The sequence below is a fragment of the Odocoileus virginianus genome, chromosome 30 (genome assembly GCF_023699985.2).
Source record: "Odocoileus virginianus isolate 20LAN1187 ecotype Illinois chromosome 30, Ovbor_1.2, whole genome shotgun sequence".
NCBI classification, from domain to species: Eukaryota; Metazoa; Chordata; class Mammalia; order Artiodactyla; family Cervidae; genus Odocoileus; species Odocoileus virginianus.
The window spans coordinates 24,454,637-24,471,920 of NC_069703.1; positions in this window are offsets into that span (position 1 = coordinate 24,454,637).

Here is a 17,284-nt window from a genome sequence, read left to right on the forward strand (position 1 = left end):
TAAGGGCAGAAATATACCAGTTGCCAAAATTAACTTATAACAAAGTAAATATTATTCAGACACACATAACATCTCTTAACATGTAGACATCAGCATCTGTTATAATATTTTTCAGTTTCTGTTTAAAATTGATTGCTTGGAAGCCATGATTTCATAGAGTTGACATCACTACTCTATTCAGTGAATTGAGGCCAGGAATGGTGGTTATGTTGTGTGTGTTTTCTGGCAATTGTAACCATGATATAGTAGTGGAACAGTATGCTTCTTATCAATCAATTGGTTGAAAGAATTCTGTTGTTTTTCTGAAATGTTTTGAGCAAATAGAAAAGCACAAGCATTCATGGTTCATCATATTCAAGCTGGCTTGACTCATGGATGAAGATGACTGACTACCAGGTTTAATAAAACAGGTTCCAGAAAATGCTTTGGCCAATTTCTCCTCTCTTTGCTCCTTACCATAATGACATAGGTGCTGACAAGATATTAGCCTATGGAGTAAGGCAGCAAACATGGTGGTTAAGATCACGTATGGCAGAGCAGGATTATTGAGTCCAAAATTCAGCTCCATTACATAGCAGGTATGTGATTTTGCTCATATACCTAACATCTCTGAGCTTCAATTTCTCATCTCATGAAGAAAATAATAGTACCTAATAATTGCTCTGAGATAAATATGTCCATGTATGCAGTATTTAGAGTAACACCTATCACATAGTACATACCATTGTAGTTACTGAATGTTTTTCTGGAAAAAGAAAACCAAGATAATCTGACCAGTTCTAATGGTCTAGTTCACTTCTATTTCCAAACATTAGAATTAAAGATTAATTTCTTTAAAATAAGGAGTTTTGCTTTCCAGATTTGTCATGGAAAATCATTACACTTATTCATATGACTCAAATCTCAATGAACTGCCAATATCCTGGAGTATGTTAACTTTTTTCCAGGTTTATGACAGGAATTATTTCATTTCATCACCAAATAAACTATTATTATTAGCTCAATGTCCAGTTGAGAAAATTGTTAAGAAGTTAGAGATATTATATGTCCTATCCTAAGCTACAAAAACAAGTAAATTGGTCAAGCTGACTCAAAAGCTTATTAACTAGCCATTCTGACACCAACATTTATAGCCTTAACTCTATGAACTTGTGTCTCCTGGAGTTTGCTCAGATTCATGCCCACTGAGTCAGTGATGCTTTTAACCATCTCATCCTCTGCTGCCTCCTTCTCCTTTTGCCTTCAATCTTACTCAGCACCAGGGTCTTTTCCCAGAACTTGGCTCTTTGCATCAGGTGGCCAAAGTATTAGAACTTCAGCTTCAGCATCAGTCCTTCCAAAGAATATCTAGAGTTGATTTCCTTTAGGATTGAATTCAATAAAACAAACTGAAGGAGTCTTTGGGGCCTAGAAAGGAGAACAACAGTCTCAAAGGCCCTTGCTGAATCATCTAACTTCAGAGAACACAAAGCATAACTTTAGTTCCATCCTGATGCTCCAGGCCAGTTGCATCTATCTGGGACTTATCACCCCCTGTCCGGAAACCTACCACCCCCTCCACCCGCCCAGAAGACTTATCACCCCCTGCCCAACTACAAGTGTCATCTCAACGAAAGAATACTCAAAATATCCCGCCTGATTGACGTTTCCCTTATCGCTTCCACAAACCTCCCTATAAGTATGAAGCCTCCCTGATCCCTTTTGGTGCTCAGCCTGGTCCTTAGGCCGACTGTGGCCCCTCCTTGCCTGAATAAAGGTAACATACTTCTGTTGAGGTCGTCTTTCCTTTTCTGCCTCGCCGGAACTATGCCTTACACAAACAAACAAACAAAAATACTGCTCAACAAAGCCTTGTTTAATGAATGAATGAATGAATGAGTGAATGGAGAAAATCCCTAACAGGGTTATCACAAGCACTGATAAACATAAAACTAAAATAAAAAGAATCAAAAAGCGACATATAATAACTTACCTCTATTTTCTTACTCTTCTACAATTAGTTTTTAGTAAAAAGAAGAAGTTTTTACAAACAGAGGAAGTCTTCAACTTTCTTCTTTCTAGGTTCTCCCTTCCACCCTTAAGGTATTTTAAAGTTTACTAGGTGACAAAATTGAGTACATGCTTTCTTCTTTGTCTCAGCTCTCCATTGCCAAATACTTCTTTGAAATCATCTTCTCAAAGATTCACTGTTCAAAACAAAATATTCAAAATAAAACTGAAACATGGCTATTGAATAGATGTTTAGTTCATTGTCCTGGTATCTAGAACAAATTTAAGGAAAGCAACATGTTGATGAGAAAGTTTGGTATGAAGTATCTTCCATTAATCACAATTATAGCAGCAAGAATTTTTGGCAAGTGAAACTGCAGATTTGCTTATTGTGGTATTGGTGGATGTAAAAAAATATTAATAGGCAGAATAAGACAATTATACTTTGTTTAAAGTAAAATATTTTTTAGCACCAAATGGAAAAAAAATAGATTTGGGTTCTGAAAGCTTCTGTATTTATTATAGAGGAAAAACAAAATATTTTACAAGTCATTTGCTAATTTAAAAGACATATCCAAAATTTGAACTCTCCCAGGAACTTGTTCTGTAACATATGTGATTTAGAGATAAGAAATATTTTATATGGACTTCTCCATATTCTCCAAAACAATTTCAACCTAGCTCTGCACTTCGTTATTAAACTCACATCAGGTTTGTGGGTGCTCAGACATGAAAGGAGCAAATTTTCAATGAGGTTGTGACCCTCTGTGGTGGGCTTTTTGAGACAATAACAAGGTTAAGTTCCCAGCTGGTACAGGTCTACTAGTGAACCTCTAAAGTAGGGTCACTGACCTGAGAGAGAGTCTTAATTTTATGTAAGTTAGAAAAAAGGAACACAAGGTGAAAAGTCAGGAGATGGCAAAAATCTGGAATAAGAAATAGGCTCACAGGTGTGGGGCAGGATGGAAACCAGTATCTTGTTGGACTCTTATATAGAAAAGGGAGAAAGCAATAAGCAACAGAAGAGTCTTAATGATCTGAATAGGGCCATAGATGCCTGAGGCTGGGCCTGTTTCAGGCCAATAATGAGCTTTTGGACTTGTGGAGTCATTTACTTGGCGCAGCAGCCCAGAGCCCAAGGGCGACGTTCATTAGGAAGCGGGAACTTCACCTCAGGGTTGTTTGTGTTGGTCTTTCTTGCCAGAATGAATTGTTCATTAGCATCTGAGAGAAAACCACCCTCTCTGTCTCTAGATAAATGGTTTAAAATAAAACGTTGATTGGGGTTGGGGTGGACAAAGAGAAAAGATTGTTAAACCCTTTTGATGATAGTTGAGGGACAAATAAATCTGTGCAGCATAAATCAATTATAATCAGTGGGAGACTAACCTGATTTATCATTAAAATGGCAAATTAATTTGGCCCTATGTCTGGTCTAATTCTTTGGGTTGACTTAGCGATGTAATTGGCTAAACCAAGTGGTAATCCACTTGCTAGTACAAACTATCGACTATTAGCCTTATTGTATAGTCATGACACCTAACCACCACCATCAACCAGCCCAGGTATTTTCTTGCATTATGGAAACATCCTCTGAGGAGTGAATAAGAGGATAGAGGGTTCTGGAATTTGTAATTCCAAAGGCTTGGTGGATTTTTGAGCTGTGTAAGAGATTTTACCTTGTCCCGATTGATGTAGAGAGATCTCTTGCTTTTTACGGGATCATTCAGTTTTAACAGCATTTAGGAATGATTTGGAAACTTTGTCAGTAAAGGTATGAAAATGTTAACATGTCGACATGGTTCTTTGTTTCTCCTTTTACTTTGAAATTCTTCAAAAAGTAATTTAGAGATTTCAAAATATATGTTGCCTAGAGACTATAAGAAGACAGTTTTAAAAAAATAAAACGAAAAAAGATAACCAAAAATAAGCTTTCTTTCCAGATGGAAATTTTCATAGCTTGGAACGAAGTACACAGAAAAGTTTATATAACTGATTAGTGACAGGAAGGCTCAGAAACAAATCCTGAGCTACATGACGTTTACTCCCAGTGACATGGGCAATTCAAATTTGACTAACGTTTTATAAAGCGTAGAAGCAATTGACTGTGGAAAATCAGAAAACCAACTTTGTCCTGGAGGTTCCTTTTAATTGAGGTTAACTGCTATGTTGCCTTAATTACTGAGTGTTTCCCTAGTAGTCTAAGTAAATATTCCACAGGCCCTGACTCTGGCAGTATCCACTGAAATGTTGTAAAATTACCAATGACTGAAAGAGGGAACAGCACTTTAAGATAGCTCTGTAAAGACTGGATTAGTTCTTCTTGTGAGGACCCGCTATTAATGATTTCTCATTCAATTGCGCTGAGTGATTTGAGCAGAACATTTCTTTTTCTCAATATATTTGGACATGGAGACATACAGATGCTTTTACAACCCAACATGGCAAATTAATAACCATTTTTAGGCATCCTTTTTCCCTCATCTCCTGGTGTTTTATTGTTCCTTCCTTTTATTTATTTTTTTTTTTGTTTTTAATTTAAAAAGCTCTCTCATTACCAAATCTGCCAGGACCAAGAATCTTAAACCTTTAAACTTTTTCTAGTCCTAACAGCATTTGGAATCACTAAGCAATCAGGAATGCCAATGCAAATGCTCATTGTACCCATCAGCTGTACGAACATATTTTTTGAGAGCATCTTCTGCTCCCGGTTTTGATGTTAATATATTTCCAGTGCCTTGCTTCAAGTGAAAATCCCTATTTCCCATCTCCCTAGGTTCATATGAATATATTCCAATGAACAATATAGCTATTATAACTCTTGGAAGGTGTGAAATTGTGTGAACATACCCCATAGTAAATTATTTTTCGTCGATTTAGCTATCCTCCGTCTGTTTTACTTGGCTTAAGAGAGACTAAACTAACAGTGCCAAGCTTAGCAATTGGAGCTGACCACCTACAGAATCGGATTAAAGAAATGAGAAAATGATAGGCTTTCTCTCCAAAGAAAGTGTGCCATTTCCCCACAACAGAAAATAATGTTATGAGTCAGCAAAATTTACTTTATTATTTAGACTTGCAGTTATTTCCAATGACATATTTCCTGGACCGTGTCACTCCTTTCTGATATTGGTAATTTATGACTTTCATTTGGGATTTTCATTATGAAAAACAATATTTAGATCATTAGAAGGTGTTACAGACTGAAGATTCAAATTGATTTCTTTTCACCAGGGACATTTTCTTGGAACACTAATTTCTCGACTACTTCATGTAGTCTCTGGATAACTGCCATTTATTGATTTCATACCATATTTTCAAAAACTTAAAGTTTAGTTGTGAATTAATAAGGAATCTCCATGTGGAATTGAACAAGCATGAGTATTTTAGGAATAAGTATTGAATTGAACAATTGTTCTTTCCTATGACTGTTGAAATAATGGTATATTTTCTGCTTTCTAGTCTTTTAATGCAGTGAACTGCATTAATATAATGACATGTAATGTCATTCAAAAAAATTTTTTTACATGGTTTCTTCTTGATCACAACAATTATGGTTTTACAAGTTGCTGAGTTTAGTTTCCTAATTTAATATTTAGATTTTTGCATCTATGTTTACAATGAAAATAGTTTGTATTTTTATTCTTGTATAATTTATACCAGATTTAGATTTCAAAGATTAATCTAGGCTATGCTTTGGAAGGGGATTCCTCGATGGTTCAGATGGTAAAGAATCTACTTACAATGCAGACCTGGGCTTGATCCTTGGGTTAGGAAGATCCCCTGGAAAAGGAAATGGCAACTCACTCCAGTATTCTTGCCTGGAGAATTCCCATGGACAGAGGAGCCTGGTGGGCTACAGTCTACAGGGTCCTACAGAGTTAGACACAACTGAGCAAATTAGCACAGCACACAGCATTGGAAAAGATGGATATCCTTCTTCATTCTTCTCCGAACTATTTCAAATAAGACAGAAATTTGGAAAGTTCAGTGGGACTTGGCAATAAAACAGTCTGAAATTGGTGTTTGTTGCCTGTGTGTGTGTGAAAAGGTATGTATAGTTTGGGAGGTGGCAATTTACTATAAATTCAATTCACTGTTATTGTCTACTTAATTTATGTATGTTATATAATAAAATATAGCTAATTATGATTTTCAATTAAGTTATGTGTGTGTGTGTTTAGATGCTCAGTCGTGTCCAACTCTTTGTGACCCCATGGACTTCATACAGCCCCCCAGGCTCCTCTGTCCATGGGCATTCTCCATTAAAGGATACTGGAATCCTTGCCATGCCCTCTTCCAGGGGGTCTTCCAAACCCAGGGATTGAGCCCAGGTCTCCTGCACTGCAGACAGATTCTTCACCAACTGAGCCACCACAGACCTGAAAAGTTATACATTTGCCTAAATTTGCAAATTTATTGAAATTAGTTTTTTTTTGTTCCATAGAATTTATCTTTGGAGTCTAAATATCTACTGTATAGGAAATCATGCACTTTTATGATATTAATTTTTCTTCCCTGTGTCTTCTCTCTTCTTTTTTATATCATTTTTTTTCTAGCACTTTGTGTATGTTTTAGTGTTTTTCTTTTTTTTTTTTTTTTTGGTTTGCTTTTTAAGAATCACTTTCTAAAATTCTTTTTTTGTGTTATTTGTACTATCTATTTCTTTTTCTCTACTACAGCTATAAATTGTCTGCTGCTATTGTTATTTTGGCACATATATAACTTCATGGGGCTTCCCAGGCGGTACAAGTGGTAAAGAACCTGCCTGCCAATGCAGGAGACCTAAGAGATGCAGGTTTGAGCCCTGGGTTGGTAAGATCCCCTGGAGGACAGTCAAAAAATCCACTCCAATATTATCGCCTGGAGAATCCCATGAACAGAGGAGCCTGGCGGAGTATGGTCCACAGGATCACAAGGAGTTGGACATGACTGAAGTGATTTAGCATAGCACAACATGTATTACTTCAGATTTAGCAAGTGAGATTCTCTTCAAGTTAATTCCCACGTATTTTTGACATGTTCTGCTCATTCTTTTGGCATATCTTTGTTTTCTGGAATGAGTTATTTCTACAAGGATCAGTAGTTCTGTTATTCTAAATACAGTGGTGTTTAGAAACCAAAATTAGAGTTCCTGAAGTTTTCATTAGAGTGTTGCTACTCTGGGGCAGAGCTATAGCAAATACATATGTGTATAGACACACATACACACATGTAGAAAACATATATATGTGTTATGTATATGTATATATATGATTTACTGTATGTGTGTATATATATATATATGATTTATTATGTATATATTTATTGTATACATATAGACATATATAAGAGGGGCCTCCTTGGTGGCTCGGTGGTAAAGAATCTGCTTGCCAAAGCAGGAGATGTGGGTTCTATCCCTGAGTCAGGAAGATCCTCTGGAGAAGGAACTGGCAACCCACTCCAGTACTCTTGCCTGGAAATCCTACAGACAGAGGATCCTGGCAGACTACAGTCCAGGAGTTCACAAAGAGTCCGACACGACTTAGTGGCTAAACAAGAACAACAAACTATTTATATATGTAATTAAATATCTATATATAAAGATGTTTATATATGTACATATGTTTGCAAATATATTTATATATACATATATAAACATCTATATTTATTTCTTTAAATTGAAAACCATATGTTCAAAACAATACTTATAATACCAAACCAGTAGCACAAATCTCATTCTTTTTTTTTTTCATTTTTCTGTATTTGTAACTCCTTTCTCTAAAAGTGAGAAGCTTATCTCCTACTGTCCTTGATATATATTTACTTATTGAATCACTCCCCTTGTTTGTAACCAATCTTACATCACTGCTGCTGCACTGTCCACGAGCAGAAATTCTGCTCACTCTTCTCATGCTCTGATGTCTTGTTGCATGGCACATCCACCCTTAGTATTTGGGTGCATCCTCTTCAGTCTGAGAGGCTCCAACCCTCAATGCTGGATCCCTATTGGGAAAGTACCTTTCTCATCCTGCCCAGGTTCTGAAATCCCACTTGGACGCACCCGTTTGCATAAACTCTCTTTTCAGCCTCATGACCCCACCTTGGGCTGCTCCTCCTATGTACGGGCCCGCCACACCCACTGGGGTTCAACACTGCTTTGGTTCAACACACACGCAGACACCTCTCAGTCACTTGGGCTCCACCCCTCAGACTGAACAGCCCCCTGCATTGACATTTTCTTTACTACACTTGTGCTCTGATATTTTCCCTTAGGTTTCAATAGCCACCATATTATCATCCCTCATCTCTCCAGTCCCATGTGGACTGGAGCCTCCCAAGTCTGCTAAGCATCTCACATCAGGCCCCTTCCTGCATGGACATCCCTCCTTATCCTACCCTTGCTAGGTAGCATCATGCTTGAATGTCTTCATCATTGTCTTTGGACGGCAAAGAAGTCACTGTGGCTGTCTTGACTGCTGCACAGACATCTGCCTTGCTCTGTTTCATTCCATTGCTGTAGACTTACATCATTCATCAAAGGAAGGGAAGGGAACTAAAAAAGAGAAAGAAAAAGAGCACAGTTAACATTTTTAATGACATATATTTAGTAAACTTTAAAGTTAATCTATGTCTTTATATTCCTTCCAAACATTTTTTTTCTTCAAATACTCTTTCTTTCCTTCATTTATTACCTTAATTTAATTTCACCTTATTATTAAATCTCATGACAAGCATTCTTTTGTCATTATTATTATTATAATGATTTTTGCAATCAATGTTTATTGAGTTTACATGACAATCCATTTCTTCAGTCATCATTTATTCCATCTTCTGAATTCTTAAGTTCTCAGTTAATTTTAGTTCTTTTAATAAGGAATGTCTATGTGTAGGAAAAATTGTCAGCCTTAGAGATTTCTTATTTCTTAGTTCATGTAGTTACAAAGAGTCAGACATGACTTAGTGAATGAAGAACAATAATTCCTTTATCATGGCTTTATCTTTTTTCTTCCTGACATTTATATTTTAGGTTATCTTATAGCATCAGTCTGTCAAGAGTAACTTCTGTTAACTTTTGTGGATATCAAAGTCTTTTTATTTTCTCTTGAATCTTGAATGAACTTTATCTGTGTATAGATTATCAGGCTGCCACTTGTATGGCCCCAGGATATTAATAATACCATCCTTACCTATTTGTCTGTGCTCTTATTTTTCATGCATTTTTCTGTCAATTATAAATGACATATAAAGACTGATGAATGATATGTGAGGGCCATCTTTAGCATTCCTGGCTTACACTTTCATAATTATTTTCTTTTTCAGTGGAAACTCTATTTCCCCTTGTGTTCAAGAGTCTTTTCTCTCTTCTCTTTCAAAATATGAGAGGTCATGGGAGTCTTCCATGATCTTGCTTATGATTATAATAAATGAGTGATGTGGGTTAAGGCAATGATTTTTCCCTAAATATATTTACAGTTTAGATGAAACAAGGGAATATGGGATAGAAGGATGGATATGCAGTGGTATTAATAAAACTTACAGCTCAGTAAGGCAATAGGGCATTTGTGGGCTCAAGCTTATCTTGATAACTTCTCTAACATCATGTTTTACAGATGATAAATTCTGACCAAAGCCAACTCTGCTACTATAAAAAACAAACAGTGCACGTATCTCCAAGAACATGTTACTGGTGCAATTTGAGAATATCATTAAAATGTATAAGTGTACTTAAATAATTATTTTGTAACTTCTTGAATTTAGACTCATTCCATCTGCTTTAATTGGTAAGCTTTTTTAGCATGTTTAAAATATAGCAAAAATGTAACTAAGGTTTATTATAACTACACTGTACATCTTCTAAGTAATCAGGTATATAATAAACATACTTAAATATGAATTATATGATGTAGCCTAAGCCAGAGATTCTACTAGAGTTCCTTGAATTTTGTTGAGCTTTTTGACAGGAAATTGATATTTCAATAATTTTCCCGTAAAAATTTGCATCACATTTGGAGCTCACAGTAGCCCTAACTCCCAAATCAAAACTCAGGTCATAATCTCTGATTTAAGAATATCCAGTTGTTTGTAGCTTACAGACAAAACTGACCCTGAATCATCCCGGAAATAGAACTATTAAATTTCCTTTTAAGGTGACAGTATATTGTGCTTTCCAATCTTTCCATGTTTTCTGAAATCAAGCATGTGAGGTCAGTGATATCAATTTAAATTCTTGACCCTAGGCAAAACAAATAGAAATAGAAGATATCTTCTTTATGCAAAACAGAAAATCGCTGATTTGTATTGGAGAGACACTCTTTTCTTCCCGTTTCCTTGCACTCATGTCCCTCACCCACATTCTTTTGCTACTCACTTGGGAGAGATGTCTAGGCCCAAGGATTCTATAAGATTTTTTCTAAATCCCTTTGCACTACTAGATTCATGCAATTTTAGCGTGAAATAGACCTCAGGGACATAAAGTTCTCTGTGAAATGAAATTTAAATCTATTTCTGGTTACTATGTTGTGACCCTCAACTTAAACCTAACTAGTTCCTTCATTTGCTATCACACACACACATAGGCACACACACACACATACACACACAGACACACTCACAGAGCCTTGTTTAGCATATGCTTATTTTTCAAAGTTATTGAGGTAAGTGTGTGACCTTTTTTTTGAAGAGTATTTGAGGAGAGTTTCTTGAAAGCTTTTAAGATAATTAAGATAGCTCATGGGTGTTGAGAATCACTATTTTTCATATGTATGTGTTCTTACTGAATCAACTTCTCTGGAATGTCGCTTGTTGTGAATTAATGTCATTTTGCACTCTTCTAATGCTTTCAGAATGGTATGGCATTTTACAAAATCAGAATAACTCATCTCAATGTAATAGGTAATGCATTTTATCCATTAAAAAGTGTCTATTAGGTTAAAAGTGATGTTCACTCTAAACAAAGCCTTTAAATTTTTATGGATGCCATTTATTAATGGCACCTATATCGGAAATGAAAAAAAGCAAAATTTGAAGTTTCCAAACAAAACTTTATTTTATTTAACAAATAAAGGGACATTAGCATTATTATTCATGAGACATATTCTTGAAGGCTATTATCATTAAAGGATATACTAAATTTCATGAGATTCAATTTAGGAGGGTAAAAGCTCTACTTTTCATGTAAATATCTTGATACTCATTAGGAATAATCATTGAAATGATTTCTTAAATTGAAGGATTGTGTTATAGTTAATGAAGCTTGCATTCAACAGTGCATCATTAAAGGCAAATGTTCTCATATAAAATTTCCTAGGTTATTAAAATACATAGCCTTAGTTGTACTGTTGCAGATGTCTGCTGCAAAGTGTAACCTGGTTCTATCTATGGCCATAGTACAATGTGGAGGATTTATATCAAATTATGTTAGTACAGGTTCTAAAAGATAGTGGAAAGTTCCTTTGGGGGGATCTCAGTAAATTGAGACTGAGCTCAATGTGTGAGTTAGGCAGTCTATAGTTCCTTTTTTCATATACATAAAATATACCTTGATTCTGCTACAGAGCACCATGGCTTTTTTTTTTTTTTTTTCTATGCAGCATGTGGATTTCTGTGCCTGTGTGGGTCATCTCTTTTATGATCAGTTGTGTACTCATGGCTGATCATCTCTGCTAAAGAAAGGAAGGCACTATCTCTGCTGCAGTGAAGCTCACAGGCTCTCTGTAATTTAATTCCAGGATCCTGATGGCAGTTCTGTTGTTTATTACCTAGTGATCTTGGACAAATTTCCTAAATTCTCTAAGTCTCAGTTTCCTCATATGTAAAAAGGATAGGGTATCCTCAGTTTTCCTGAGGCAGAGGGGATTCCCTAGATGTTTATTTTTCAATACTAAAACTAGGAAAGTCCCAGACAAACTAGAATGAACTGGTCATACAAAAAAGAGGGAATTAAAAAAAAGTACCTTCCATTTGTATCATTTTTTAAAGATAAACTATAGAATGTTTGTCTTTCTCTGATTTATTTTGATGATGGTGGATTAGTTGCTAAGAGAGTCATGTCTGACTCTCTTGACCTCATGGACTGTAGCCCTCCAAGCTCCTCTGTTATGGGATTTCCCAGGCAAGGATACTGGAGTGGTTTTCATTTGCTTCTCCAGGGGATCTTCCAAACCCAGGGATCAAACCCGGGTCTCCTGCATTGGAGGTGGCCTCCTGCATTTACTTAGTATAATCTCTAAGTCCATTCATGTGGCTGCAAATGGCATTATTTCATTCTTTTTTATGACAATGTTATATTCCATTGTATATATGCACCACATCTTTATCCTTTCCTCCATCAATGAACATTGCTTTCATGTCTTGGCTATTATAAATAACGCTGCAATTAACTTATTTATAAAACAGAAATAGACTTATAGACTTCAAAAGCAAATTTATGGTTACCAAAGGGGAAATGTTGGGGCAAGAGATAAATTAGGAGCTTGGGATTAACAAATACACATTACTTATATAAAATAGATAATTGGAAAGGACCTATAATATAGCACAGGGAACTCTACTCAATATTCTGTAATAACCTATAAGGGAAAAGAATCTGAAAAGAAATAAGTATATGTTTATGTATAAATGAATCACTTTGTTGTACTCCTTAAAATAACACAACATTGTAAATCAACAATGTGTATGCTAAGTTGCTTCACCATGCCCAGCTCTTTGCAAGCCTATGGACTGTAGCCCTCCGTCCAGGCTTCTCTATCCATGAGATTCTCCAAACGAGAATACTAGAGTGGGTTGCCATGCTCTCCTCCAGGGTATCTCCCTGACCCAGATCAAATCTGCATCTCCTATCTTCTTGCACTGGCAGATGGGTTCTTTACCAGGAGTGTCACCTGAGAAGCCCAGGTCAACTATAATATAAATAAAATTTTTGAAAAGTCCCTTCCACCTGTGGTGTGCTGGAACCACTCCTACTCATGATGAGAGCCAACTGTTACAATTAGGAATTTTGTGGACCAGTTGCTACATATTCAGAAATTTTGTGGACTGTTGGTGACTTGAAATCATCCATGCTGGGACTATTTCCACAATCAGCAAATGTTACAAACTAGGGCTTTTTTTCTTCCTAGAGAATTAGCTAACTAGCATACCAGCACCTACCAAACAACTAAGCTGATAAAATTACTAACTGAAATAATCCATGTAAAATGCTTAGTGGAATGCATGATATAAGTGAAAGTGAAAGTCACTCAGTCGTGTCCGACTCTTTGGGACCCCATGGTCTATACAGTCCATGGAATTCTCCAGGCCAGAATACTGGAGTGGGTAGCTTTTCCCTTCTCCAAGGGATCTTCCCAACCCAGGAATTGAACCTAGGTCTCCCACATTGCAGGCGGATTCTTTACTAGCTGAGCCACAAGGGAAGCCCAAGAATACTGGAGCGGGTGGCCTATCCCTTCTCCAGAAGATCTTTCAGACCCAGGAATTGAACCAGGGTTTCCTACACTGCAGGCAGATTCTTTACCACCTGAGCTATATCAGGGAAGCCGGGATGATACAAAGTAAGTGCCAATTCAGCGTCACTGATTAGTCATTTATTATTACTATTATTATTAATTTTGCATTGGCATTCAATAAACATGTTAAAATGAACTGAACTCTGCCTCAAGGTACTCACTATAAATTATTTCAATAGTTTTTGTTGTTGTTGTTAAATTGCACCTAGAATATAGACTAAGTGTATATTGTAGGTCTTCAAACTGGTAGTTTTCTCTTTCTCCCTTATAAATTCCTTCTCTGTGAGCCTAGAAAGATCTCTCATTTTCCTGTGGCACTGTGCCCAGTCCTCAGACATTGCATGGCAAGCTTGGGGCAATGACTCCAGCTCCAGGAGTGCATGAAGAATTATGCATTGGTGCTGTGCATGGAGCATGGTAAATTGGATTATGCTAACAAAGTCTGTTCTGCGAGGTGGCCCCCTGTGAGGCAACTGAGACCACTTCTACATGGTGTGCCTCACCCACTGCCCAAATCTTCCCTGCATTTTTCCGATCTCCAAATACCACTAGAAATTCCTATTTATAATCTTTGAGTTATTGACTTTGACATCTTTTAAAAGAGAATCCATTCCTTGGTAAAAGTAACACATTAGGTCACCAACAGAGTGCAAATTAGTTTATCAAGTTGCCTGTGTGTGCTCAGTCGTGTGTGACTCTTTGTGACTCAAGAAAATATCCTTGCTTGAAGGAAATTGACCCAGGAAGGTGATGAAAGGAAAGTTCTAGAGTTTGGGAGATTATAGAAGGTGGCAGGTGTGAGTGGGGAACGGGATGTCAACAACCAGTAGGCAACAATGGGGAATATTGATTCCTTGGATGGAGGAGTATAAATGAGGGAGGAAATAGTCAGTGCAAGAATACAGATGAGGGAAAATAATGAAAATACATGTCTCCGATTCTTGAATCTTGAGAACTAAGGAACTTCCTGAATTTTCAGAGTATAGAAAGAAGGTGAAAGTCTAAAGAGTTAAAGTGCTACCAAACCTCTAACAGTTTTCTTAGGGGCCAGCCTAGATGTTCAAACATAAAACTGTATGCCTAAGAGGAAATATGTCTAAATAATTCTATCTCTAGTTCATTAAGAAATCTCAGATACACAAAATGAAGACACTCTGCCTGGACTAATGGAAGATGAAAGCATCCTAATTCCAACATATTAGATCATCATCTGATGGTTTTGTCCTCTTTCGGCCTCTGTCCAACTGAAGCCAGCAGGCATTCCCTCCTCCTGAGGAACAGATCAATCTCTTAGGATTGGTACGTTAATTCAAGCTGAAGAACCCTACTGGTCACCCAGCAAGACATTTCAAGAAGCAGTGAGTGAGCCCCTCAGTTCTTGCTCAGTGATGGGGGATTTCCAGCTGATGTCTTTGATTGCTCTTATAAAGATAATGTAACATCATAAAAGGGGAGTTTCTGTAGCAGCTTGCTTGCCATGAAAGGCTGCCTGTGGCTTCCCACCATTCCATGATGTGAGTGCTGGTTTCAGAGTTCTCTGCAGTTCAGGACAGAAAGGGAAGGGATGAGCTGGGGGCAGAGGAGGATTTCTATACAGACCTAGGTCTTCCAAAATGCTGGACTAGAAAGAGGGAGCAACAGGAAACAGCATTCCCAATACTCAGATATGCATTAGACACCCCGCCCCGCTTGTTTATTTTGTTTTAAAAATTCAATCTCTGTATTGAGCCAGGTGTTCTTTCCTGTATCTGTTATTTTTCCTGCTCTCTCTTTTCAATGACCCCTTGGTTTTTAAAACTATTGACTGAAAGCTTTTCCCTTCCTTAGGTCAATTCACCACAGAAAGTATCTACTCATGTGTACCCAGAAGCATGACCCATCCACACAGGGGAACAAGCCAAAAGAGACCTAAAACTTGGTCTGTGTGCTTCAGGAACTTCCATTAGAAGCAAATATTCATGGTGCATTTAAAGAAAGGTGAATCATTCAGTGATGTTACAAAATCTTAATGTGACTTCAGGAAAGAAAGCTCAGAGGGGGTAAAGACTTGAGACAGATGTTCTGGACTTTTGTGGAAATGTTACTAATCATAAGATAAAAGACAATGTAAGTAGAATAAAATTTTAGACAAGGAAAACCAATCCATCAAAAGAACAGAGTTTGGAATAAACAGCATGTTTTGTTTGCCTGGTGTTTGTTCTTTTATACAATAAATATTTACTGAGTCCCTACCAGGAACCCAGCCCTGTTCCAGGGAGTTGGGGATTCATCCTTGAAAATAAATCACTGTTCTCCTAGGAGTTGATATTCTAGTGGAGTCATTGAGAAAATGAATGATGAAGCAAAATAATTTCAATTAGAGATTAGCAGGATTCAGGAAAAATTAAAGGAAAAAGTGCTCTTGGAATAAGGATGGCCAGGGAATGCCTCTCTGAGGTTGTAATTTTGCTTTGACCTGAAGACTACAAAAGGACAAGGCACATGAAGCAGGGAAGAGCTTTTCAGACAGATAAACCAAGTAAATGCCTAATAACAGGAAACATCTTGGCAGATTAAAGTCAACCCTGATTGGACATTAGAATTACCAGGGGAGCTTTTTAAAAAATGCATATAATTGGGCCCCACCTCCAGAGAACTTGTTTTAATAGGTTTGTGGTGGTGCCCAGACATGGATATTTTTTAGAAACTTCTTCAGGTTATTCAAATGTCAGCCAAGCCTGAGAACAGGTGGATTGGAGAACAGTGGGTCTCAAAGTTTAACATGCATCAGAATCACCTGGGAGGCTTGTCAAACCCAGATGGCTGAGTCACACCCCCAGAGTTGGGGACCCAGTTTGTCTGCAGTAGGGCACAGAAATTTGCATTACCAGCAAGTTTCCAGCAGATGCTTCTGCTGCTGGTCTGAGCTCCAAACTTGAAAACCCCTGGGTTCAAGAACAAAATGGAAGCTGATATTGAATGAGGAAGAGAGTGATATGAAAGAAGCTAGAAGGATGGGGTTGGAACTTCTGTCCTGGAAAGGCACACATGCAGAGAGGAGCCACAGACACAGAAATAAAGAGGGTAGATGTGAGACTGCAAGGATCATTCTGGATGTTAAAGGAGACGTGTAGAGCAGAAGTCCAGTCACAGATGGGAGGGCAGACGAGGGTCCTGGAGGGCTCTCCTGGATGAGCAGAGGTGACATGACAAGCAGATGAAGATCTCGAAGACTCTACCAGCGGATGAAGAATGTCCCCTGCTGCGTCAGCAAACAAAAGATATTGTGGCCATCAAGCCATCAGCTGCTGCAGCCACCCTGACTGACTGTGTACCCTGAGGGGATTCAGGATAGAAGAAAAAAGGAGGGTGGTTACTGACTCTAGACGGCTAAGGTGCATATCAAACAAATGATTTTAGTGAGACCAGATTCTTGCATTTTCTCATACAGACACATGTTAAATTCATTAACTTAAGCAGTCTGGTTTTTATCTGTGTGCTAAGTTTCTTCAGTCATGTCTGACTCTTTGTGACCCCATGGACTGTAACCTGCCAGGCTCCTCTGTCCATGGGATTCTCCAGACAAGATTACTGGAGTGGGTTGCCATGCCTACAACCAGAGGATCTGCCTGACCCAGGGATCGAACCCAGGTCTCTTATATCTCCTGCATTAGTAGGTGGGTTCTTTACTACTAGTGCCAGCTGGGATGCTGGGTTTTTTTTTAATTGACAGCAAACTTTTGATGTTCTGACTACCTGGATTTTGTTTCAAAAACTACATTTCCTGGCTCCTCCTTACTTCTTCAGAACAGAATCTCAGAACTCTCTGA